The sequence below is a fragment of the Cibotium barometz genome, chromosome 60 (genome assembly GCF_041138505.1).
Source record: "Cibotium barometz isolate CiBa-2024 chromosome 60, ASM4113850v1, whole genome shotgun sequence".
Taxonomy (NCBI): domain Eukaryota; kingdom Viridiplantae; phylum Streptophyta; class Polypodiopsida; order Cyatheales; family Cibotiaceae; genus Cibotium; species Cibotium barometz.
In genome coordinates, this window is record NC_141105.1 from 16449800 (window position 1) to 16473734 (window position 23935).

A 23935-nucleotide genomic window follows, 5' to 3' on the forward strand; every position below is an offset into this window, starting at 1 on the left:
ATCACTTGCCTCAATCGGCAAACCTCATTCTCCCGATGGTATGAGGGATACCATGGGCCAACTCCGGGCCTTACTAACGTCTCCGCCGTCCGGCTACACAAGCACAAGAACGGGGCAGCGTCAAGGCAGGGAGAAGTTGTACCTGTACCTTAATTTAACCAAGATAACAATCCATTTACTCACTAAACCATATGACTAGGATCCATGTCACCTTCTTTAAGAAAACAATCTTTTTCACAAAGATTTTAGCATTTCAACTTGAGATTGCGATAAGACATTCTTTATTAAGACATATGCTATTGCTTAAAAGAATACAAACTTTAAATGGTAAATCACTGTAACAATCAATAGAGAAGCCGGGGCCATACCTCAACCCCTAAGAATGATATATAATTGAAAAACAAAATATGTATATACCTCATAGAAATTTGTCGTTTATCGTTGCCTTTGCTCGTTATTAACAAGAGCTTTAGAAAATAGAGTCTTCTAATACCTTCTCTTATGATTGAAATCATCCAATCATCTCCAAGCTTTATCTCCTCTTACTCATACTGTGACTCTCCTCTCTTTCTAAGATCTATGGCAAAATAGCCTTCTCTTACAGGGCTACGGCATACTATTCTTTCTCTAAAAGAAAAGCTATGGAGTTTTGGTCTCTTCCTTCGAAAGACCATAGCAATCTAAGCTTCTTTTCTGAGATATTAGATAAGAATGAAGGGATATATGCATCTCAAACTCTAGGACTACCTTGAGGCTACTTGCTGTCTTCTCACAGTTTTCTCTATGTAAAGACCCTGACAGAAACAGCAAACTGTTTCGACCATAACTCTCTGAGTAAAACTCAGAATATAGTCGTATAACCAGTCAAAAGAACGGGAAGGTATCTGGTCTACAAGCCAACGCGGGCAGAATAGGCAAAAACGTCTGTATATAGCCACAAACGCACCATCTTTGGAAACGCGTTGTTTTCCACATTTTTAGTATGCATGGACTCTAAATGTGTAAAAGTACTCTAAATATGACCTCTTATCACCTAAACTCGAAATTCTATTTTTGGGGACACTTATCTCTTAATAGAACTATTCTTATGTTCTTATTTCTTTTAGGATTTTTGAAGCTAATATTTTTATTCTAACACTTTTCTAATGTTTCTAGCCTTATTGTCTCACTCTTTCTAATTACACTCTCTTTTCTTATTGAAATCTATATTAAAAGAGACACATGCATACATGGCTTGGGAGGGACCTTACAATCTCCCCCACTTAAAAGATTCGAGATGTCCTCATCTCGCGAGCTGGGGTAGTATCTAAGTAAATCCTCCTTTCTCTTTCAAAGTGGTGTCCCCACCACTAGGTAAAAATCTTCTTTTATCTAAACATTGTTCTTAAATAAAGAGTCTTTTATTTCATATGCTTGGCTCGTTTTATTGTGCCTCCAAAAGGTCTTTATTATTCTAAAGTTAATTGGCCTTATTATCCTAATTTCATGCATCCATATACCTCTCATATGATATGAACCTTCGAATTCCTTATTCTATACCCCCATGTAGTATGGTACTTAACAAATTATCATGGAAAAACGTAAGGGAATCAATCCTTTACGCAATCTAACCTATGATAGCAATTTCATAATCTTAGTATCGTCTTGTAGAATACCTCTATTCATCATGCACATTACTTCACATGAATCTTGCACCAATCCTCTTCTATTTACTCATAGAAATACTTGTTGAATTCGGTTATCTTTAACCCTGCTATCCCTATTTCTTGACCTAATTTTTGCTCTAGCTCATGATTCCTTGTAGCCAAGAGTGGACTTGACATTCCTCTTGAATTAGGAGACCTTTTCTTGATTAACATGGAAGGACTCACGTCCTTCTCGATACTTTCTATATAAAAACTTTATCATAGTCTCTGGCTATAATTATCGCTTCTGAAATAGAGGATGGTTTTGCATTCTTAATGAGGTTATTCAAAGATAGATTAAGCTTCTAAATGAATCGATGGAGAAGAGTTACCTCATCCATCTCTAGAGCAAATCGAAGAAGTTTAACAAAAGTTTGGTGGTATTCTTTGGGTCTTTCCTTCTTGGGTTAGCTCCAAAAATTCGTTCATTTTATCCTCTCGAAATCCTAGAGGACAAAACCTTTCACGAAGGTGTACTTTCATGACATCTCATAACTGATTCTAGCTCCAGTGGTTAGATTGACAACAATGCTTCTAACTTTTTAGCTCCAATGGTTAGATTGACAACAATGCTTCCAACTAATTTGGCATTTCTTACGATTTTTAGACGCGAGCAAGGGTGAGCTTGCTTCTTTCATTATATCCATTAAAAGTTCAAAACTATCAAATACTTATCATAGCATCACATCTAAAGGCACTCTGGATTAATATATCTGAGATCTTCATTTTCTTGAGGATTACGCATCTGGTGCCTAGGGATTGACACATCCAAAGATTATCAGGATTGACACATCTAAGATGATTAGTTTTCTAAAAATTACACATCTAGTATCTTGGGATTAACACATCTAAGAGCATGATCCTCTGGGAGTTACACATCTGAAGTTAGACTCATGTTTGTCTGAGATGGGTTCTAGATCTTGGATGATTGTCCTAGTCTAAAGCATCCAATGGATGGCATTCACATGTCAACTATTCAAACCTTAATGGAGTCATAATCTTAATAATTTATAATATGCAAGTTAATGAGATATATCTTGAAAATTTTTCTAAACAAATTTCGGTCTATCCTTCTAGTCATTCAATCTCTCACTAGTTTCTTAATTTGATCACCCTATGTTTTTTTTCCTCACAAAAGGTTTTCTCCCTAATCGAATTTCTCAAATTTATTGTACAAATATCTTGCGTGTGCACCCCCAAGATACAAGCACAATTTCATAGGATGATTGTCTCAACATATGAGGATATTCAAATCACTTCTATGGCCATTAGAGATGATTGATTCGTCCTCATATGATAAACAATCACTTGTTTTAATCCCTTGATAGTCAACCTTTGAAAAAACAATTCCTAGGAACTAAGATCGGCTCTGATACCACTTGTAAGGTTCCCCCCTTCCACAAATAGGGAAAACGCTTAAGATAGTCCACTAAGTCTTAACTTGGAGAAAATTTCCTACTCATCGACACCTTGACCATACAGAGATTCAAGGATACGATTCATAGGTAAGACCTAGTTCTATCCCGCAGGGGGGGCATGGTCTTCTAAACATCAAATCACCCATAGGGTAATCGATCATAAATTGGGCAACTACTAGTCTTGATTCCTAGAGACAACGCTTTTTTCCTCATCCATGCAAGGCACAGCCGTTGGCCTAGTCTTCTAGAATAGAATTGCTCGAGAACCTATTTATCTAACGTAGGGCTTTCACTTAATATGTTGAAAAGCTACCCGACTAATCGGGTCCACCCGTCCGTAGGATGGTGCGTCGGGACATTCCATCCTCCCACTTTCCACCCTACTCACGCGTCAATTTATTTTCTAATTAATCCTACCACACTGTTTGACATAAACAAACATGTTCCTTAATTAAGGCCTTTTCACAAGGTTTATTAAAATAGACTTTGCCTTTTTTCACAATACAGTAATGCCAAAGATAAGATTTATAAAAACAAAGTTAAACATGAATCAATTTCATACAAGCCAAGGTGGCTCTCTTATTCTTTTCCTTTATACCGCCGATGATCTAGAATTCGGCCTTCCAGCCTCCACATGCTAGGCAAAACCCTACGGGACCATACACCTCATCGTCGGCCACTGGCGAGGACTCAAGCCGGCCTGTCGCCCTCTCAGGCTCCATCGCTTGATCCTCCTGCCCCTCAGAGGGATGTCTGCGCACTAGGGTGGGCTAATTTACCGCACTAGCCTGGGCCCTCAGAACTAGGCAGCATCATCACAATCACTTGCCTCAATCGGCAAACCTCATTCTCCCGATGGTATGAGGGATACCATGGGCCAACTCCGGGCCTTACTAACGTCTCCGCCGTCCGGCTACACAAGCACAAGAACGGGGCAGCGTCAAGGCAGGGAGAAGTTGTACCTGTACCTTAATTTAACCAAGATAACAATCCATTTACTCACTAAACCATATGACTAGGATCCATGTCACCTTCTTTAAGAAAACAATCTTTTTCACAAAGATTTTAGCATTTCAACTTGAGATTGCGATAAGACATTCTTTATTAAGACATATGCTATTGCTTAAAAGAATACAAACTTTAAATGGTAAATCAATTAAATAGATCACTGTAACAATCAATAGAGAAGCCGGGGCCATACCTCAACCCCTAAGAATGATATATAATTGAAAAACAAAATATGTATATACCTCATAGAAATTTGTCGTTTATCGTTGCCTTTGCTCGTTATTAACAAGAGCTTTAGAAAATAGAGTCTTCTAATACCTTCTCTTATGATTGAAATCATCCAATCATCTCCAAGCTTTATCTCCTCTTACTCATACTGTGACTCTCCTCTCTTTCTAAGATCTATGGCAAAATAGCCTTCTCTTACAGGGCTACGGCATACTATTCTTTCTCTAAAAGAAAAGCTATGGAGTTTTGGTCTCTTCCTTCAAAAGACCATAGCAATCTAAGCTTCTTTTCTGAGATATTAGATAAGAATGAAGGGATATATGCATCTCAAACTCTAGGACTACCTTGAGGCTACTTGCTGTCTTCTCACAGTTTTCTCTATGTAAAGACCCTGACAGAAACAGCAAACTGTTTCGACCATAACTCTCTGAGTAAAACTCAGAATATAGTCGTATAACCAGTCAAAAGAACGGGAAGGTATCTGGTCTACAAGCCAACGCGGGCAGAATAGGCAAAAACGTCTGTATATAGCCACAAACGCACCATCTTTGGAAACGAGTTGTTTTCCACATTTTTAGTATGCATGGACTCTAAATGTGTAAAAGTACTCTAAATATGACCTCTTATCACCTAAACTCGAAATTCTATTTTTGGGGACACTTATCTCTTAATAGAACTATTCTTATGTTCTTATTTCTTTTAGGATTTTTGAAGCTAATATTTTTATTCTAACACTTTTCTAATGTTTCTAGCCTTATTGTCTCACTCTTTCTAATTACACTCTCTTTTCTTATTGAAATCTATATTAAAAGAGACACATGCATACATGGCTTGGGAGGGACCTTACAGAATCCTTGGGATGGATTGGTTAATTGCAAACAAAGCTAGCATTCATTGTAACCAGGGGAGTATCTGTAAGTTTCCCCCCCTTCTAAAATAGGGAAAACACTTAAGACAGTCCACTAAGTCTTAACTTAGAAAAAATTTCCTATTCATCGACACCTTGACCATGTAGAGATTCAAGGATACGATTCATAGGTAAGACCTAGTCCTATCCCGCAAGGGGAGCATGATCTTCTAAAAATCAAATCACCCATAGGGTAATTGATCATAAATTGGGCAACTACTAGACTTGATTTCTAGAGGCAACGCTTTTTTTCTCATCCATGCAAGGCACAGTAGCTAGCCTAGTCTTCTAGGATAGAGTTGCCCAAGAACCTATTTATCTAGTGTAGGGCTTTCACTTAATCTGTTGGAAAGCTACCCGACTAATCGGGTCCACCCGTCCATAGGATGGTGCCGTCGGGACATTCCATCCTCCCACTTTCCACCCTACTCACGCATCAATTTGTTTTCTAATTAATCCTACCACATTGTTTGTTGACATAAATAAACATGTTCCTTAATTAAGGCCCTTTTCACAAGGTTTGTTAAAACAATCTTTTTCCACAATACAATAATGCCAAAAATAAGATTTATAAAAAAAAGGTTTATACATGAATCAATTCCATACAAGCCAAACCGGCTCTCTTATTCTTTTCCTTTATACTGTCGATGAGGCAAAACCCTATGGAACCATACACCTCATCGTCGGCCCCACTGGCTGGACTCAAGCCGGCCTGTCGCCCTCTCAGGCTCCATCGCTCGATCCTCCCACCCCTCAGAGGGATATCTGCACACTAGGGTGGGCTTATTCACCGTACTAGCCCGGGCCCTCAGAACTAGACAGCATCATAATCTCTCGCCTCAATCGGCAAACCTTATTCTTCCAATTGTATGAGGGATACCTTGGGCCATTCCCGGGCTTTGCTAACGACGCCGCCCGGCTACACAAGCACGGAACGGAGTTAGCATCAAAGCTAGGAAAAACTTGCACTCTTTAAAGATAACAATTTCAATGCAATACATTGAATACAGCATTACTCAATTCGTAACTTCATACAATTTTATGTCATTCTTTTAAAAGGAAAAGATACATATTTATTAACACTAATATTTTAAAAAAAACTCTTCTTTAAAAGATAACCAAGCTAACCTGGCCACCATTTTCTTGAGGAGCTTGTAAAGGGAGGGTTGGGGCCGCATCGAGAGCATCTTCTCTAATCTCGTTGTTGCGTACTCCTCTCGAGCTAATATTCTGACGTTTTCGGGAAGGGCCATCTTGGATGTCGTCTTGTAGGGCTCGCTTTCGCGGTCGAAACGCTTCAATTGGATCTCAGTTCTGAGATCGTTTGCTCACCATATGAGCAAAAGACCACAGCGCATGAACCCTCTGTTAAGGCTAAAACCTCTTACTAAAGTCCACGCAAATGGGGGGGATTGTGGGATGTCCTTAACACAAAAATGTTTTGCAAAAGGGGAGAAGGGCTGAGGGCTGCTGTAAGTCTCTTCACACGGGGGGGAGAAGAGTTAAGGACACTGCCTCTAGTAAGAGGGGGATAGAGGAAAATTGCCTTATCTGGAAAGGGGCAAATGAGGGGGTGTGAGAGGGGCGACTGCAAGGGGCGGTTGTACTACATCAAGTACACTGCACTAGGACGGACGGCGGCACAGCAGAGCATAGGCTACGCAGAAATGCTTGTTGCCCATGGAGCACGAGGTTTATATAACTATGGGGTGTGGGTACGAGCATTGCGTAAAGCAAGGACGAAAGGACGGTGTACCAGCAAAGGTTGTAGAGATCAGTGGCCTACATGGCTCTGTAGGAAAGGTACGGTGTCGGTTAACAGGGAAAGGAGTGGTACGCATGTACCTTATCTGGTCTGGGGGGCAGCATTGGTGTCCACGTAGCGGTACGTGTGGACCACACGGTGGGCGGCTATCCTCTGGTTCTTGTGCGGCCATCGTACAGGCACCCTGGTAAGTGTGTACGGTCCAAATTTTGGAGCGGGGTCTCCAAATTTGGGACGCCCGCCTCGATTTGCGTACCGGACCGCCCGGGGGGGCAATTTTTTTTTTTGTCCGAGAGGTTCTCTTGGTCGTTGGGTTTCAGACCGTTCATTAATCGGACGCCCGGTCGTGCATTTATTAAGGTTTAAAGTTTATCACTTTTTAACTAAAAATGACTGAAATTTGCGTTTAAGCTTGATCCGGTGTCCGTTTTGGATGTTGTAAAATCCTATATTAGGGTAAAATCACGCGCAGATTTCAAATTTGGGCTCATAATTTGAAGATTCTAAGTAGAAATGACTCATTTAATAAAATCATTGATTTTTATACCATAAAAACTCTATTACATGGACATTTCTTTATTAGTGAAGATAGGTATGTTACATCCTTCCCCTCGTAAAGAAATCGAGATGTCCTCATCTCGTCATGAATTGGGGATAATCCTTTAAGAGTGTAGCTTCATCTTCCTAAGTTGCATCCTCTTCAGGGTAATCTTTCCACCACTATACTAGATGTTCTACAAGAGTTCTATTTCAGAGTTGCCTTTCCCTAGAATCTATGATGCTACTGGGCTATAATTCAAGGACTCCTTGAGTAGGGATTACAACTTGTTCATTATCAAAAATATGATCGAGACTGGGTACACATGAAATACATTGTGGACTTTGATATGGGCTGGGAGTTGGAGTTTATAGGCACTTTTACCTAGACACTTGATAACTGTATAGGGGCCACAATACCTAGGGCAAGCTTCTTATATTTCCCAAGTGATAAAGAAATTTGTTTGGGTCGCACTCATAGAAGAACTTTGTCTCCTTCCTTGAAGATCCTTTCAAACCTCTTGGTGTCAGCATAATGTTTTTGTGTCAATCTTGGGCAGCTTTAATATCCTTTTGGATTGCCTTGGTTTGTTCCTCCGTCTCTTCGAGCATTTTCTTGGATGCCTCAACTCTTATGGTCGGATCAGAGAAATTTAGAGGAGACAAGCATTCTTGCCCATAGAGTGCTTTGTGAATGGTGACATTCCTATGCTCTAATGATGATAAGATGCATTGTAGGTGAATTCTACCAGAGGAAGGTATTGAATCCATCTTCTTGGTTCCCGTCCACAATATGCTCTAAGAATGTCTTCAATTACTTGATTGACTCTCTCAGTCTAGCCATCGGCCTCTGGATGATAAGCTGTGCTAAAGCAAAGTTGAGTTCCCAGGGCTTGAAATAAGGACTGCCAGAACATTGAAGTGAAGTCAAAATCTCGGTCACTTACTATCCTTTTTGGGAGACCATGAAGTTTGAGGACTTCCTTGATGAATATTCGAGCAACATCAGAAGCTTTGAAGGTCTTCTTTGCTGGTATAAGGTGAGCTACTTTGGTAAGTAAGTCCACTACTACCAGAATGGAGTCATATCCTCCTTGAACAGTGGGGAGACTTGTGACAAATTCCATACTAATGCACTCCCACTTCATTTGGGGAATATCCACCAAGGGTTGAAGTTTCCCAGGCATCTTGACCCTTTCAGCTTTGATCCTTTGGCATGAGAGACATTGCTTCAAGTACCGAAGGATATCCATTTTCAAGCCTACCCAATGAAAGCTCCTTCTTACGGCATTTAATGTTTTTGCATAGCCTGGGTGTCCTGTAGAGCAGGACTATCATGAGCTTCATGGAGGATTAGTTTCTTTAAAGCAGGATCCTTAGGGATACATAGCCTGTGATTGAAGTAGAGGCCTCCTTCATGAGTGGAGTATCCCTTGATTAGATTCTTCTCTTTCTCTGAATTTTCCCCTTCTTTTGCTAACTTCATCATCCTTTGATAATCTCGATCATGAGATGAGACTTCTTCCACCTTGACCAGTATGGGATTATTTGGCATTGAAATTGCACTCAAGAAAGCGGCTAAGTGCATCTGCTACCACATTATCTTTCCCAAGGCAGAATTTGATGTCGAAGTCATATTCTTGTAGAATTTCAATCCATCTCCTTTGCCGCATGTTGAGGTTAGGCTGGGTGAGATCCACTTTAGAATTTTGTGGTCAGCTGGAATTTGCCCCCCAAGAGATAATGTCTCCATAATTTTAGGCAATGAACAACTGCTAAGAGCTCCAAATCATCATGGGTGGCATAATTTGCTTCATATTGCTTCAGCTTGCAGGAAGTATAAGCGACTGGTCTTCCTTCTTGGCCTAAGACACCACCAAGTGCTAGACTACTGGCATCAGTTAACCACTTCAAATTCCTTGGTGAAATCAGGAAGTTTCAGGACTGGGACAGAAGTAATAATGACCTTGAGCTGATCAAAACTATTTTGATGGATTGGCAGCCACACTATTTTGCAATCCTTCTTAAGTCAAAGGTGCAGCTACCAAGGCATAATCTTTGATATAAAAATTGTATACCATCCCATGATTCCCAAAAACCCACGAACTTCACAAACTGATTTAGGGGATGGCCACTCCAAAATATCTTTGACCTTGGCGGGGTCTACTAAAATGCCATCTTTGGAGACGATGAACCCAAGATACTCAATTTGATGAGTAAAGAAGGTACATTTGCTCTTCTTGGCATAGAGTTTGTGTCTGTGCGTGCAACAATTTTAGAACTCTACACACATTCTCCTCATGCTCTTCCATTGATTTGGAGTAGATTAAGATGTCATCAAAGAAAACAAGCACAAATTCATCCAAGTAAGGGCGGAATATATCTTGCATTAGGCGATTGAAGGTTGCAGGAGCATTGGTTAACCCGAATGACATTACAGTAAACTCATAGTGGCCATAACGGGTATTGAAGGTTGTCTTGGGTATATCTGCTTCCTTGACTTTGATCTGATAGTAACCAGACCTCAAATCTATTTTTGAGAAGACTTTGGCCCCGTGAAGCCTGTCAAGAAGTTCGTCGATGCGAGGGATAGGATACTTATTCTTGACAGTGACTTGATTCAGCCCTCGATAATCTATGCAAAGGCAGAGAGTTCCGTCCTTCTTTCTTTGGAAAAGGACAGGTGCCCCCCAAAGAGAGCTACTGGGGCGTATGAATCCTTGCTCAATGAGTTGGGAAAGTTGCTCTTTAAGTTCAATGGCTTCAGGAAGGGACATTTTATAGTGCATTTTTGAGACGGGTTGAGCCCCAGGGATCACCTCGATTTCATGATCGACTTCTCGAGGAGGTGGTAGCCTTGTAAGCTCGTCAGGGAAGATGTCAAAGAATTCTTGGAGCCAAGAGGGTTCTGTCTCCTTACTAGGTTCAATGGCTTTGTTGAGCTTGACTAAGAAAACTTGTTGACCCTTACGTGTTCCCTTGAGAAGATGTTTTGCCTTGACTACCCTAGATTTAGGTTTTCCTGTTATCCCCTGAACAGATATTACTTGGCCATGCTCATTTTCAAAAGTGATACTCCCCTGGTTACAATGAATGCTAGCTTTGTTTGTAATTAACCAATCCATCCCAAGGATTCCATCATAAATTTCTAATGGCAAGACTCTAAAGTGACCATAAGTTCGCTCATTACCTAGTGGCGAGATACTACTTCTTTCCCACTCGCTAACTCTACAGTCATTCTTCTAGTTGTTTTTTGACCCAAGTTTAATTTTTGCAAACACCTAGGAGAAATAAATGAATGGGTACTGCCATAATCAATCAAAAGCTGAAATGGCTTACCATGATGAGAGTGGCTGGGGTTTGGATTACACCAAATTGTTTATTCGGACCTTGGTGTTCTACTGCCGCATGGATGGTGGCGCGCTCTTCTTCAGCCATTTCCAAGGTCGGTTCTTCACTTATAATACAGGCGGTCCTATAGCAACTGCTCCTCCACGGCCTCTGCCATGCCCACCGCCTCTTGCACCTTGCGTGGTGGATAGGGGTTCCACAGCCTTGATTTCCTCTACCACCTTGGTGGATAGGGGTTCCACGGCCTTGATTTCCTCTGCCACCTTGGGGAAATGATGTTGCCATCTTGGGACAGTTGGCCCTAAAGTGTCCTGGCTCATTGCACTCAAAACACAGAGGGCCTTCTCTGGAAGAAGCAGCATACAAGCATGGGACAAAAGAGTTGCTTTGTCGCCCTCTATTGTAGTAGGGGAAATTCTGTTGGGGTTTCTTGTAGGGTTGATCTTTAGGATTTGCCTCAGAGTAAGATCACTTTTGAGGCTTAGGTTTGTAAGTTCTCAATTCTTTCACAAGGGGCTTTGCTCATATGAGAGCATCCTGTAATGAGCTTGGCCTTATTGCTTCAAGGCGGGAATCTAAGGGTTCATTTAACCCTTGGCAGAAACGAGCCACTTGCTGGGAAGTAGTCATAGCTGGGGTATACTTCCGAAGAGTGATAAATTTGGAATAGTTATCCTCAAGAGTTAAGCTACACTGCCTAAGACTAAAAAACTCATTCATCTTTATGGATTCATGGGAAGGGGAAAGATATCTTTCCTTCACGGCCTGCTCGATGTCTTCCCACGTTTGAGAATGCTCAGTGACTCCCTTGTCACGGCACCACTATTTCCACCAGAGTTTGGCATCTCTGATGAGGCGAAACCGTGCAAGCATAGACTGATTTGCTACTCCAGTACCAGGCGACAGAGAAATAATCGTCCATCGCTTCAATCCAGACTTCAGCATCCTTCTCAATCTTTGAACCTTCTCCTTTAAAGGAGGGAGGTTGCATTTGCTTGAGCACGAGCTTATTCTCCTGGATATTAGTGTAAAGTGCATTGGGAAGTAGAGGGTGATCGTCCTGGCCATCATTGTAAAGATAATTTTAGGATTACAAGATTCATATTTGCACAATGCTTATTTTAGAGAGTAAAACATTGAAATCATTTTATTTCATTTTATTTTGGAGAAGGAGAGTAAAACATTGAAATCATTTTATTTCCAAATATTTACAAGGACGAGTTTTATTATAAAGATCTGAGACTAATATAATTAGTCTTATTTGCCATCAAGGGAAATTCCTAAGCTTGACTATGACATAAGGGTAGAGCGGTCCACATAGGTGAAATATGGGGGTTCCGTTGTAGTTTCTAAGACTCTAAAAACGTAAGGGTGGTAGACTCTGGATTGAGGTAGGTCCCAACATAGCTACTCTATCAGTAGGTAAGACCTGCATCACTTGGTCATACACCCAATGATCCTGAGGTATGCGAATCCCATCTATAGTCATAGAGGTGTTGGCCCTGGGGGTACCGACGAACCAAAATAAACGGATCATCTTCAACTTTTCAATCCAACGAATCCGCTTTAGGTCGGTGGTGAGGTTCCCAATTAGATCTGCTCAGATGAAGAAATATCTCGGCCCACGACTCTAGAAATCTCTACCCCATCCTCTTTCAATACGAGAGAAATGAGCGAGGGACATCTTCTCTAGTATCTACACCATGGTGTCACGGAACTTGAAATTTGAGGAGTGACTAGTAGTCTCGAAGATGCATTGGAAAACTAGAAACTTCGAGTAAGCATCTTCCTCTTCCTACAATCATTCAAACATCAATTCAACTTGTTTGTTTTAGTAGGATGTTTTTATTAATTAGCATTATGTTAGGTAAAACATTCATTGCAAAATAGTCCTTAAATGGCAATTCCTAGGAGCTAAGATCGGCTCTGATACCAATTGTAAGGTTCTCCCCCTCTAAAATAGGGAAAACACTTAAGATAGTCCAGGAAGTCTTAACTTGGAGAAAATTTTCTATTCATCGACACCTTGACCATCAAGGATACGATTCATAGGTAAGACCTAGTCCTATCCCGCAGGGGGAGCGTGATCTTCTAAAAATCAAATCACGCATAGGGTAATTGATCATAAATTGGGCAACTACTAGACTTGATTTCTAGAGGCAATGCTTTTTTCCTCATCCATGCAAGGCACAGCCACTGGCCTAGTCTTCTAGAATAGAGTTGCCCAAGCACCTATTTATCTAGCGTAGGGCTTTCACTTAATCTGTTGGAAAGCTACCCGACTAATTGGGTCTAGCCGTCCATAGGATGGTGCCGTCGGGGCATTCCATCCTCCCACTTTCCACCCTACTCACGCGTCGATTTGTTTTCTAATTGATCCTACCACACTGTTTGACATAAATAAACATGTTCCTTAATTAAGGCCCTTTTCACAAGGTCTGTTAAAACAATCTTTTTTCACAATACAATAATGCCAAAAACAAGATTTATAAAAAAAAGGTTTATACATAAAGCAATTCTATACAAGCCAAAACGGCTCTCTTATTCTTTTCCTTTATATTGCTGATGATCTAGAATTCGGCCTTCCAGTCTCTACATGCTGGGCAAAACCCTACGGGACTATACACCTCATCGTCGGCCACCACTGGCGATGAGGACTCAAGTTGGCCTGTCGCCCTCTCCGGCTCCATCGCTCGATCCTCCCGCCCCTCAGAGGGGTGTCTGCACACTAGGGTGGGCTTATTCACCGTACTAGCCTGGGCCCTCAGAACTAGACAGCATCATAATATCTCGCCTCAATCCGCGAACCTTATTCTCCCAATGGTATGAGGGATACCTTGGCCATTCTCGGTCTTTGCTAACGACGCCGCTCGGCTACACAAGCACGGAACGCAGTTAGCGTCGAAGCCAGGAAAAACTTGCACTCTTTAAAGATAACAATTTCAATGCAATTCATTGAATACAGCATTACTCAATTCGTAACTTCATACAATTTTATGTCATTATTTTAAAAGGAAAAGATACACATTTATTAATACTAATATTTAAAAAAACTCTTCTTTAAAAGATAACCAAGCTAACCTGGCCATTTCCTTGAGGAGCTTGTAAAGGGAGGGTTGGGGCCCCATCGGGAGCATCTTCTCTAATCTCGTTGTTGTGTGCTCCTCTTGAGGCAATATTCTGACGTTTCTGGGAAGGGGCCATCTTGGATGTCGTCTTGTAGGGCTCGCTGTCGCGGTCAAAATGCTTCAATTGGACCTCAATTCTGAGATTGTTTGCTCAGCGTATGAGCAAAAGACCACAGTGCATGAACCCTCTCTTAAGGCTAAAACCTCTTACTAAAGTCCACGCAAATGGGGGGGGATTGTGAGATGTCCTTAACACAAAAACGTTTTGCAAAAGGGGAGAAGGGCTAAGAGCTGCTGTAAGTCTTGTCACAAGGGGAGGGGGGAGAAGAGTTAAGGACACTGCCTCCTAGCAAGAGGGGGATAGAGTTAAGGACACTGCCTCCTAGCAAGAGCAGGATAGAGGAAAATTGCCTTATCTGAAAAGGAGCAAATGAGGGGGTGTGAGAGGGGTAGTTGCAAGGGGCGACTGTACTACAGCAAGTACACTGCACAGGGAGGACGGACGGCGGCACAGCAGAGCATAGGCTATGCAGAAATGCGTATTGCCCATGGAGCACCCCTGGGGTTTATATAACTATGGGGTGCAGGTACGGGCGCTGTGCAAAGCAAGGACGGTGTACCAGCAAAGGCTGTAGATCAGTGGCCTGCATTGCTCTGTGTGGGAAAGGTACGGTGTCGGTCTAGTCATGGTTCTTAGAACTAAAAGGTAAATACCATCATGTCTAGGCCTCAAGCAAGTCAAGGATTCCATACAATTGCGGTACTTCCATCTGAAGACCCAATTACCAATTTACGAATTTCAGTTTGAATATCAAATTGTATGAATTTTATCACACAATTACAACCTTTTAGTGCTTCTTGATAAATTTTTGACATATTTGGCTTCTCGGTTGATCCTCATTAGCCAAATGGCTCTGATACCAACTGTAAGATCCTCGTCCTCACAGAAGAAACAAATTCAAGGGGTGCTAGCAGCGGAAGTAGCACTTCTTGCACGGGCCAGGGTCCCACACTCGGGGCCTCACCCACGGATATCTGGGCAAGAGACTAATCCATCGGTTTTTCCAAAACCGAACCCGAAAAAAACTTCTTTTGCCCGAAAAGCACGGGCGATTCCACCAGGATAACTTTTCCCTAACGTAGTCAAAAGCCTTAACTAACTGAGCTCATCTGACCGAACCCATAAGTCCCATAGTCAGATCAGGTAAAAAGACTATACTTGGATCATAGAGACCAATGCTTTTTTCCTCATTGAGAGGCACATCCGCCATAGAACAACTTTTGTCCGGAATTTACTTCATCTATCGAACTAAACAGAAATTGAGTCTCGATTTACGAATCCATCAGTCCAGCCTAACCCCATCCAGTCCCATGGGTTAGCCAACTGCCCAACCACTGTAGCGATGGGATCCAATTTAGGAATTTGGTTAGGTTTTGTCCCGAGTACTAGGGAAAAGAGTTCCCAGGCCCCCTAGCCAGATGTTCATGCAAACATAAAACTAGTCACACCACTTACATACCCAATATGAAATTGCCTTTTCTCAGCATCACCTATCTTTAAAACAATTCTTTAATGAAACCATTGTATCACTGATCACAATCCTCCAAAATATCCGGTTGAATCTTAATTTCCAATCATTCCTTCATCGGAGTATCTATGGCATCATTGGCAACCAGAACGCTCACCACCTATCCACTCAGGGGCCTTTTCAATAGTTCCTAGCTCATAGTACCCGGCAATATGATCACTTATAAAATCAAGATGGAATCTCCGTTGAAGATCAGCAAGATCAACCAACAGATCCATATAAAAGAGCCATGAACTCATCCGTTGAGGACCAGCAAAGTCAATCACCCAGATCCATGCCCGATTTCAAAAAACAACTCTTACTCCTTGTTCCAATATCTTCCACGACGCACGTGTGGGTATCTTCGACGACCCAGAGCCCGAGCACCGTATGGTCAGTTCCCTCTAGGGTCCTTCGTAGGTCACCTAGCGCTTCACTCATAGGCCGCTTCCTTGGTCCCTCATCCACCGTACCGGAAGCTCACCATTTAAATCGAACCGATGCTGGTCAAGACCTCGGCCGACCATGCTACCCGTATATACCGAGGGTATAACTGCAGCTCTTTACTGGCAGTATATACGAGTAAATCTAAGACTTGAAATTATAAGCATTAATGCTATCCAAATGATGAATTCGAATGTGATTGATATGATTTTTAAATTCTGGTTGAGAACTGATGAGTTGATTTGGATTCTGATTGAAAAAAGATGATCCCTGAAATTTGGTTGAAATGTAATAAGCTAAGCAAAACCTCAACGAGGATGATTGGGACGAGTCCCTGTGATAATGTTTGTAGCTAGAATGACGTTAATAACTTCAACAAATTACTATGAGATAAGTGGATTGTGCTGGCAGATTATTACTGTCAACTTTTGATCAGTGGATCAAGTTAAGGGTTGATAAATTAAAAATCTAAAAAATTAAAATCCCCATGGAGGACTGTTCAGATGGAAAAATTCAGTATGATGGACCATTATTGTGTTAAAGATATGAATGAGATATTCTGAATGAATTGTTATTTGATAATGCGTTCTATATGAGTATCTTTACCCCATGATTATGTGGGGAGCCGACCTATTTAAGGAACCCCAAAATCAGTTGAATCAAAAATTGGATTGAATCATAAATAAAGAAACTTAACAAGAATTTTCGTATTGATAGGAACATGGATCGAGGTCGTCGTGGTAGAAATGTTAACCCCTAACTTGATGAAGAAGAGATCGGCAACCTGGATGTTTGTAAAACTCTTTATAGTTCCTAGCCTGGACCTTTCAAGGGAGAAGGGGAAAACCTGGGCGAGGCTGTGGAGAAGTGGATCGAATCAATGGAAGAATACTTCAATGTCACCGGGTACAATGAGAAGAGCAAAATGGCTCTTGCAAGGCTGAAGATAGTGGAGACAGCTAGAGTGGCATGGAGAAACCACTGCGATACAAACCGTCTCGAACGAAATACCCAAACCTGGACTGATCTCAAAATTTACCTAAGGACGAGGTTCTGTCCTCCCGGCTTTTTAGAAACAAAGATGACGAGGTTCTGTTCTCCCGGCTTTTTAGAACGAATTCTTAGAGTTAACCCAGGGAAGTAGAACTATTGAAGCATATCACCAAGCATTCGCCCTTCTCCTTAGATACTCGCCTCCGCTGGATGAAGAACAGCTGATGGTGGCGAGGTTCATTCAAGGACTGAACGAACCTTTGAATATCCTGGTGAAGAATGCCAAGCCAATTTTCGTGGCCCCGAAGCAGTTCGGATGGCGAAGGATTTCGCCAAAGCCTTTGATGTCAAAGTCCCGCCAAAGCCAGCACCATCACCTTTCAAAAGGTTTTTATTCCTAGAAGGTGATTCCAGCCTTCCTCCGTCTAAGAGATATCAGGGTCAAACCTAGGATATGGGAAGTTCCCGAATGGAAGAAATGTCCTTTTCTTGAAACTCAATTCCCTGGAATTCAACTTCAGAAGTTTCACCCTTGAACAAGAGAGTGAAATGCTATAACTATCAAGGGTTTGGACATCGCAGCATGGATTTCCCAACTCCTTTTGGATCAAGGTTTTCAAGGCAAGAAATTCAGGGATCAAGATTCCAGACTCCAACCCCTTCTGTCCAGAGTAATCAGGGTTCTATCTGCCAAAATCAGGGAAATCCCAGAGGTAGACCCTCTATCCAACCTGCAGCTTCAATCCAAAGTAATGCAAGACCTCCACCTCAAAATAGGGGAAGCCAAAGAGAGTTGTTCCCAAATCGGCCGTACGCTTCCAAGGCAGTAACGCTGGAAGTGATTGAAGAAGAAGAAGATGATGAAAGAGATCATACTCCACCTACGAGATGAGGACATCTCACGTTTTTTAAGTGGGGTAGAATGTAAGATTTCTCCCCAGCCCCTCATGATGTCTAGTATCTTCCCATGTAGTCAAATCCCTCTTCAGAAATATAAAAGATCTTGTTTCTACCTGTTTTGGCCTAGAGAGAGAAAATCTTCTAGAGAGTGATAATTCAGTTTTTAAATATTTTTGGATGAAAAAATATCTCTTCTTATTAAAATAAGTTCCCCCGAAACAGAAGTTCAAAAAGATTTTCAGAAGTTGCATTAGAAATCAAGTATAATCTGTTCAAGAGGCCTTATCCTAGGGGTCAAGATTTTTTCGAAATTTTAAATTAAGGTTCCTATGGAGATTCATCCAAATGTAGGGAGGAGATAAATGGAAGAATAAAAGGAAAATCCCCCAAAAATGAGTAAATACTCACATAAGATGAAGAGTTGACTAAGGACAGGGTAAATAGATAAAAAAGAGAGATATTTAGAAGAAATGATGCATTCTTGACACCTCGGTATGGGAAATTTCCCCTCATAAAGGAGGTGCCTATTTCACATGTGTGGGAGAGTTTTAAACTCCCAAATAATGAGATATTTTTTATCTCTCCTGTTTCAACTAGATCCAAAAAGTGAGCTAAATTGACCTAAAAATGGTCAAAAATTAACCAAACTGATCTGGAAAATTCTAGAATCAGTTTGCTTGGTTAGAGGCTCACTTTTTCCTATAAATAGAAGCCTCCTCCTTTGTTGAAGCTTAATAGTGTTTTTTGCAGTGTTACCCTACTTCTCCCACCAAGAGCCAAAAACTGTGAATTTACTCATAATTCATTAGTTTTTGACCTTCCCTCTTCTAGAGATTGGTGGCCACTCTTATTCAAACAAGAGTAGATCCCTCAAACCATCAAGCCAAAGGAAAGCTCTCAAATTCCTTTGTAAGTTGGAGATTCTTCTCTTTTCTATTTCATTTTATGGTTTTTTATGATTTTTGTCTCCTCTAAAATGATTATGATGTTATGCCTCATTGAAAAAAGGCATTCCCCTCTCTTCTTTAGTAAATCCAACCATTCTTTATCCTAGATGAATGATTATTGGATAAAATCAAGTTTTCATAATGTTTCTCTTCAATAAGTAGAAAATGTTTACATTAGAATGATTTAAATACTCTTGGTGAAATTCTAATTAATTTTAGGGAGTTAAAAATCAAAAAATGGTCAGCCATACAAAGGAGGTTATGGCAAAATTTTCTAAAATTGTATAAAATAAGTTTTACTTTTTTTATTCAAAAAGAGTAATTCCCATCGTATATGTATTCTTAAAATGTTATTCTTTTATCCTAGGTATAGAAAAATGCATACTAAAAATATTTTCTTAAAAAAGTGTTACTTTCTTTAGAATAAAATTCTATGCATAGAAGGAAGCATATTGAAATTGTTATTTTGATTATAAAAGTGTTATTTTCATCATAAATGATTTTTATGCATAAATGGATGCATAAACGAAATTCTTTTATATTAAAAGAGTGATTTTCATCATAAATGAATTGTATGCATAAACATATGCATAAAATATTTTTTTATATTAAAAGTGTGATTTTCATCATAAATGATTTTTATGCACAAATGGATGCATAAACGAAATTCTTTTATATTAAAAAGAGTGATTTTCATCATAAATGATTTGTATGCATAAACATATGCATATAAGATTTTTTTATATTAAAAGTGTGATTTTCATCATAAATGGGATTTATGCATAAATTAGATGCAAAAAATAAATTGTTTTATTATAAAAGTGTGACTTTCATCAGAATTCAATTTATGCATAAATAGATGCATAAAAGAAAGTTTTTTTTAAGAGTTGTTTTTCATTGGATTTATTTTTTATGCATGGGAAGATGCATAAGAGAAATTCTTTTATTCTAAAAGTGTAATTCTTACTAAACTGGATTTATGCATGGAAAGATGCATAAAGAATTTATTTTAACCCAAAAGTGTTATTCTCATCAATATTGATTTTATGTATAGAAAGATGCATAAAGAAATCTTTTTTTAGTTCAAAAGAGTTATTTTCATCAATTTTGATTTTATGCATAAATAGATGCATAAAGAATTTTATTTTTATTCCAAAAGAGTTATTCTTATCAATTTTGATTTTATGCATAGAAAGATGCATAAAGAATTTTACTTTTAATCCAAAAGAGTTACTCTTATCAATTTTGATTTTATGCATAGAAAGATGCATAAAAGATTTATTTTTATTTCGAAAGTATTATTTTTATTGAAATTGAAACTATGCATAGATAGATGCATAAAAGATTTTTTTAAATTTTGAAAGTGTTATTCTCATTAAAATAGAATTTATGCATAGTAAAATGCATGAAAGGTTTATTTTTAATTCGAAAGTGTTATTTGTTGAGATATCGAGCTCGTTTAGTGAGGCGGTGGACACTGATGACCCACCTGGGGGATAGGCACCACACTTACACCACTGGCATGGTTGGTGAGATCATGGGAGATATGCGGCCAGTGGGATGACAGGCTGTGTGACAGCCATTCTAGAGACTGGCATAGTTATAGCGCCAGCTCATTTAGTCGGGTTCACACTATAGAGAACCCGTGTATGTATTGGTTGAGTACCTTTCATATTATGTGTACTCTTATCTTGTATATGGGGTGTTGAGTGTTGAGTAGAGAAGGAGAAGATTTTCAGCCTCTCATCTTGTGTGTTCTCTATTAGGGTTTTGTGAGTGTGTGTGTGTGCTTGTAAGAGCTCAAGCTCTCTTCCCCCCTGCATCTCTTCATGGTATCAGAGCCTCGTTCATGCTAAGGGCTGAGCTGCAAGCAAGAGAACCACAGGAAGCGGTACGAGGGTAAGAGCTTCAACTACTCTTCCCTAGTTGTGTTGGTGACTACACCCTTGTCGGGAGCTCTACGGGAGGCACCGGCAACGATCTCTGATTGAGGAGCTTTCTTCGCGGGAGTAAAGCTATTGGGCAACTATACAGTCCTACGGACTACATTTTTCGGGCCGAAAACGCGTTTCGGGCGCGTCTGGACCTCCGTTTTTCAGAAAGCAGGCGATTTCGAGCACTGCGGGTAAGTCATCGATTCTCTGTAGAACTTTGTTTTAAGAACTGCAGGAAGACAGATTGACTGTGCAGACACTGTGGGTGCTGCAAAGAGGTCTACAGTTGCCCCATTGGGTGTATGTATGCACATTGAAGTCACTGGTTGTGACATTTGAGAGTACTACAAAACCGCTGTGCAGAAAATACAGCAGTTTATGCAGAAAAACCAGAGTGTAGTTTCTGGTAAAATTGTGTGTTTGGCAAGCTGTCAAATGATGGGATAACTCAGATTGTGGCTAAGAAGCTTGACAAGAATAACTTCCATGCTTGGAGGTTCAGGTTGACGAATTTCCTAATGGGAAAAGGCTATTGGGACTACATAGAAGGTGAGCATGAAGAGGCACCGGAGATACCGGAACTGCTGCAGATGTGAAAGAGTTTAAAGACTGGAACCAAGGAGCCAGGAAGGTTATGTATTGGCTATCCATTAGTATACAGGACACCATGATTGGGCACATTCAGGATGCCAAGTCCCCCAAGGAGGCGTGGGACACCTTGGTAAAGCTTTATGAAACAAATACCAAGGCACGTAAGATACAGTTGAAGAATGAACTTCATACTGTGGAGAAAAAGAGCATGTCTGTGAATGACTATGCGCTGAAGATAAAGGGTATTGTGGAATCCCTTGCATCTATTGGTGTGTCAGTAGATGATGATGATAAGGTGGAGGTCTGTCTACGTGGTCACGGGCCACAATACAAGGCATTCAAGACGTCTATTCTGACTCGGGAAAACATTCCCAACTTTACAGATTTGGTGTGTATGCTGATTATCGAAGAGAAGAGCTTGGGTGAAGACCAACAGTCTTCACAAAGCAAAAACAGTTCAGAGCAACAGGCCTTCTACACGAGTTCAGGAAGAGGACGAGGTAGAGGAGGCCGTGGACACGATCAAGGAGGTGGCCGAACAGGTAATCAGAATTATGGTCAGCAGCAACAACAACAACAGTCCCAGAATCAACAACAACAACAACAACACGCAGGTGGAAGAGGCAAATTCAGAGGCAGGGGGAGTCAAAGAGGCCGTGGAAATTGGCAAAGGCAATATAATGATGCACGTGAATGCTATTATTGTGGTAAGCCTGGTGGACATGTGCAGGATGTTATAAGAAGCAGGCTGACATGCAAAATGTGAAAGTGCAGCAAAACAACTATGCATCCTCAAGCAGAAATAATGAGGATAATGAAAGGTTGTTTGCTATGCAGCATGTCGTGAATGCCATGTCTGAAAATGTTGATGCAGCACAAAAAGATAATGTATGGTATGTGGATTCAGGCACTTCGAACCACATGACGAGTCATGGGGAGTGGTTCAAGGAGATGAAAAACCCAGAAAGACCAGGTTTTGTGGAAACAGGGGATGACACTGCTCATCCAATTGCCCATGTTGGAGATGTGCCATTGTCTATGCAGGATGGCAAAGTGAAGTACCTTGCAGATGTACTTCATGTACCAAACATAACAAAGAATCTGGTTTCAGTTGGCCAGATGATTGAGCAGGGTTTGCAGGTTCGGTTTAACCCTAATGGTTGTTATGTTGAAGACTTTAAAGACAAGTGCAGGTTGGTTGCAAAAGGCAACAGAGTGGGAAGAATGTTTACGTTGGATGTAGACATGCCTGAAATGAGTGCTGCGATGTTTGCAAATGGTTCAGGAATTGTTGCAGACACAGACATTTGGCATAAAAGGATTGGACATGTAAATGTGCAGAGATTGAAGTCTATGTAGACAAAAGGAATTGTGACAGGGCTGCCAAAATTTAAAGTGGAAGGTATGCAGAAAATATGTGAAGCATGCCAATTTGGGAAGCAAACAAAGCATGTGTTTCCACGTAACAGATATGTGAGCAGAAATGCACTAGATGTTGTGCATTTAGATGTATGGGGTCCTACGAAGACCATATCTATGGGAGGCTGCAGGTACTATGTGACTTTCATTGATGACCACACAAGGAAAGTGTGGGTATATTTCATGAAGGAGAAGAGTGAGGTGTTCACTCACTTTCAGAATTTCAGAGTTTTGGTTGAAAAGCAAACAGGGAAATATGTAAAGTGCCTAAGGTCAGATGGAGGGGGAGAGTACTTCTCCAATGAGTTCTCTGAATTTTTGAAGAAGAATGGTATTCGGAGACAGTTTACATGCAGATACACTCCGTAGCAAAATGGAGTTGCTGAGCGGAAAAACAGGCACATTGCTGAGATTGCGCGAGCATTGATGGAAGAGAAGAATATGCCGCATTGCTATTGGGCTGAGGCTGTTTCTACAGCAGTATATATCATGAACAGGACTCCAACTGCAGCCATACATGATGTAACTCCCCAGAGGAGAGGTTTACTGGCAGAAAACCAGATTTGTCTCATCTGAAAGTCTTTGGATGCATTGCATATGTGCATGTGCCAGATGAGCTGAGAACTAAGCTGGATCCAAAAGCTGAAAAATGTGTGTTTATTGGATACTCCCTTGAGCAAAAGGGATACAGGTGTTATAACCCTGCTGCACGTGAGTTGAGGGTAAGCAGGGATGTTGTCTTTGATGAGATGAGCAGCTGGTATGCTGCTGAAAAAGAAGCTGTCGGGGCTGATGTGAGTGGAAATGTGGTTGCACAGAATGCAGGTCAGCAATCACAGTCTTTGAGTGGACCAGGAGAGTCCTCATCTAGTGGGTCTATTGATAGACCATGGAGTGGCAGGCTGCATTATAATACCAGTCCTGCAAATGTGATTACTACATCATGTAAAGGAAAAGAGAAAGTGGTTGAGCCCCTTGGTATGCCTGACATTTCTGCAGGGCATTCTCATGTTGATGGAGAGTCTAGTGGCTCAGATATGAGCCTTGATGAGGAGCTTGGGATCCCAGCTATGAGAACACCTGGTGTAAAGAAGGCTATAGAAGCCATGAAT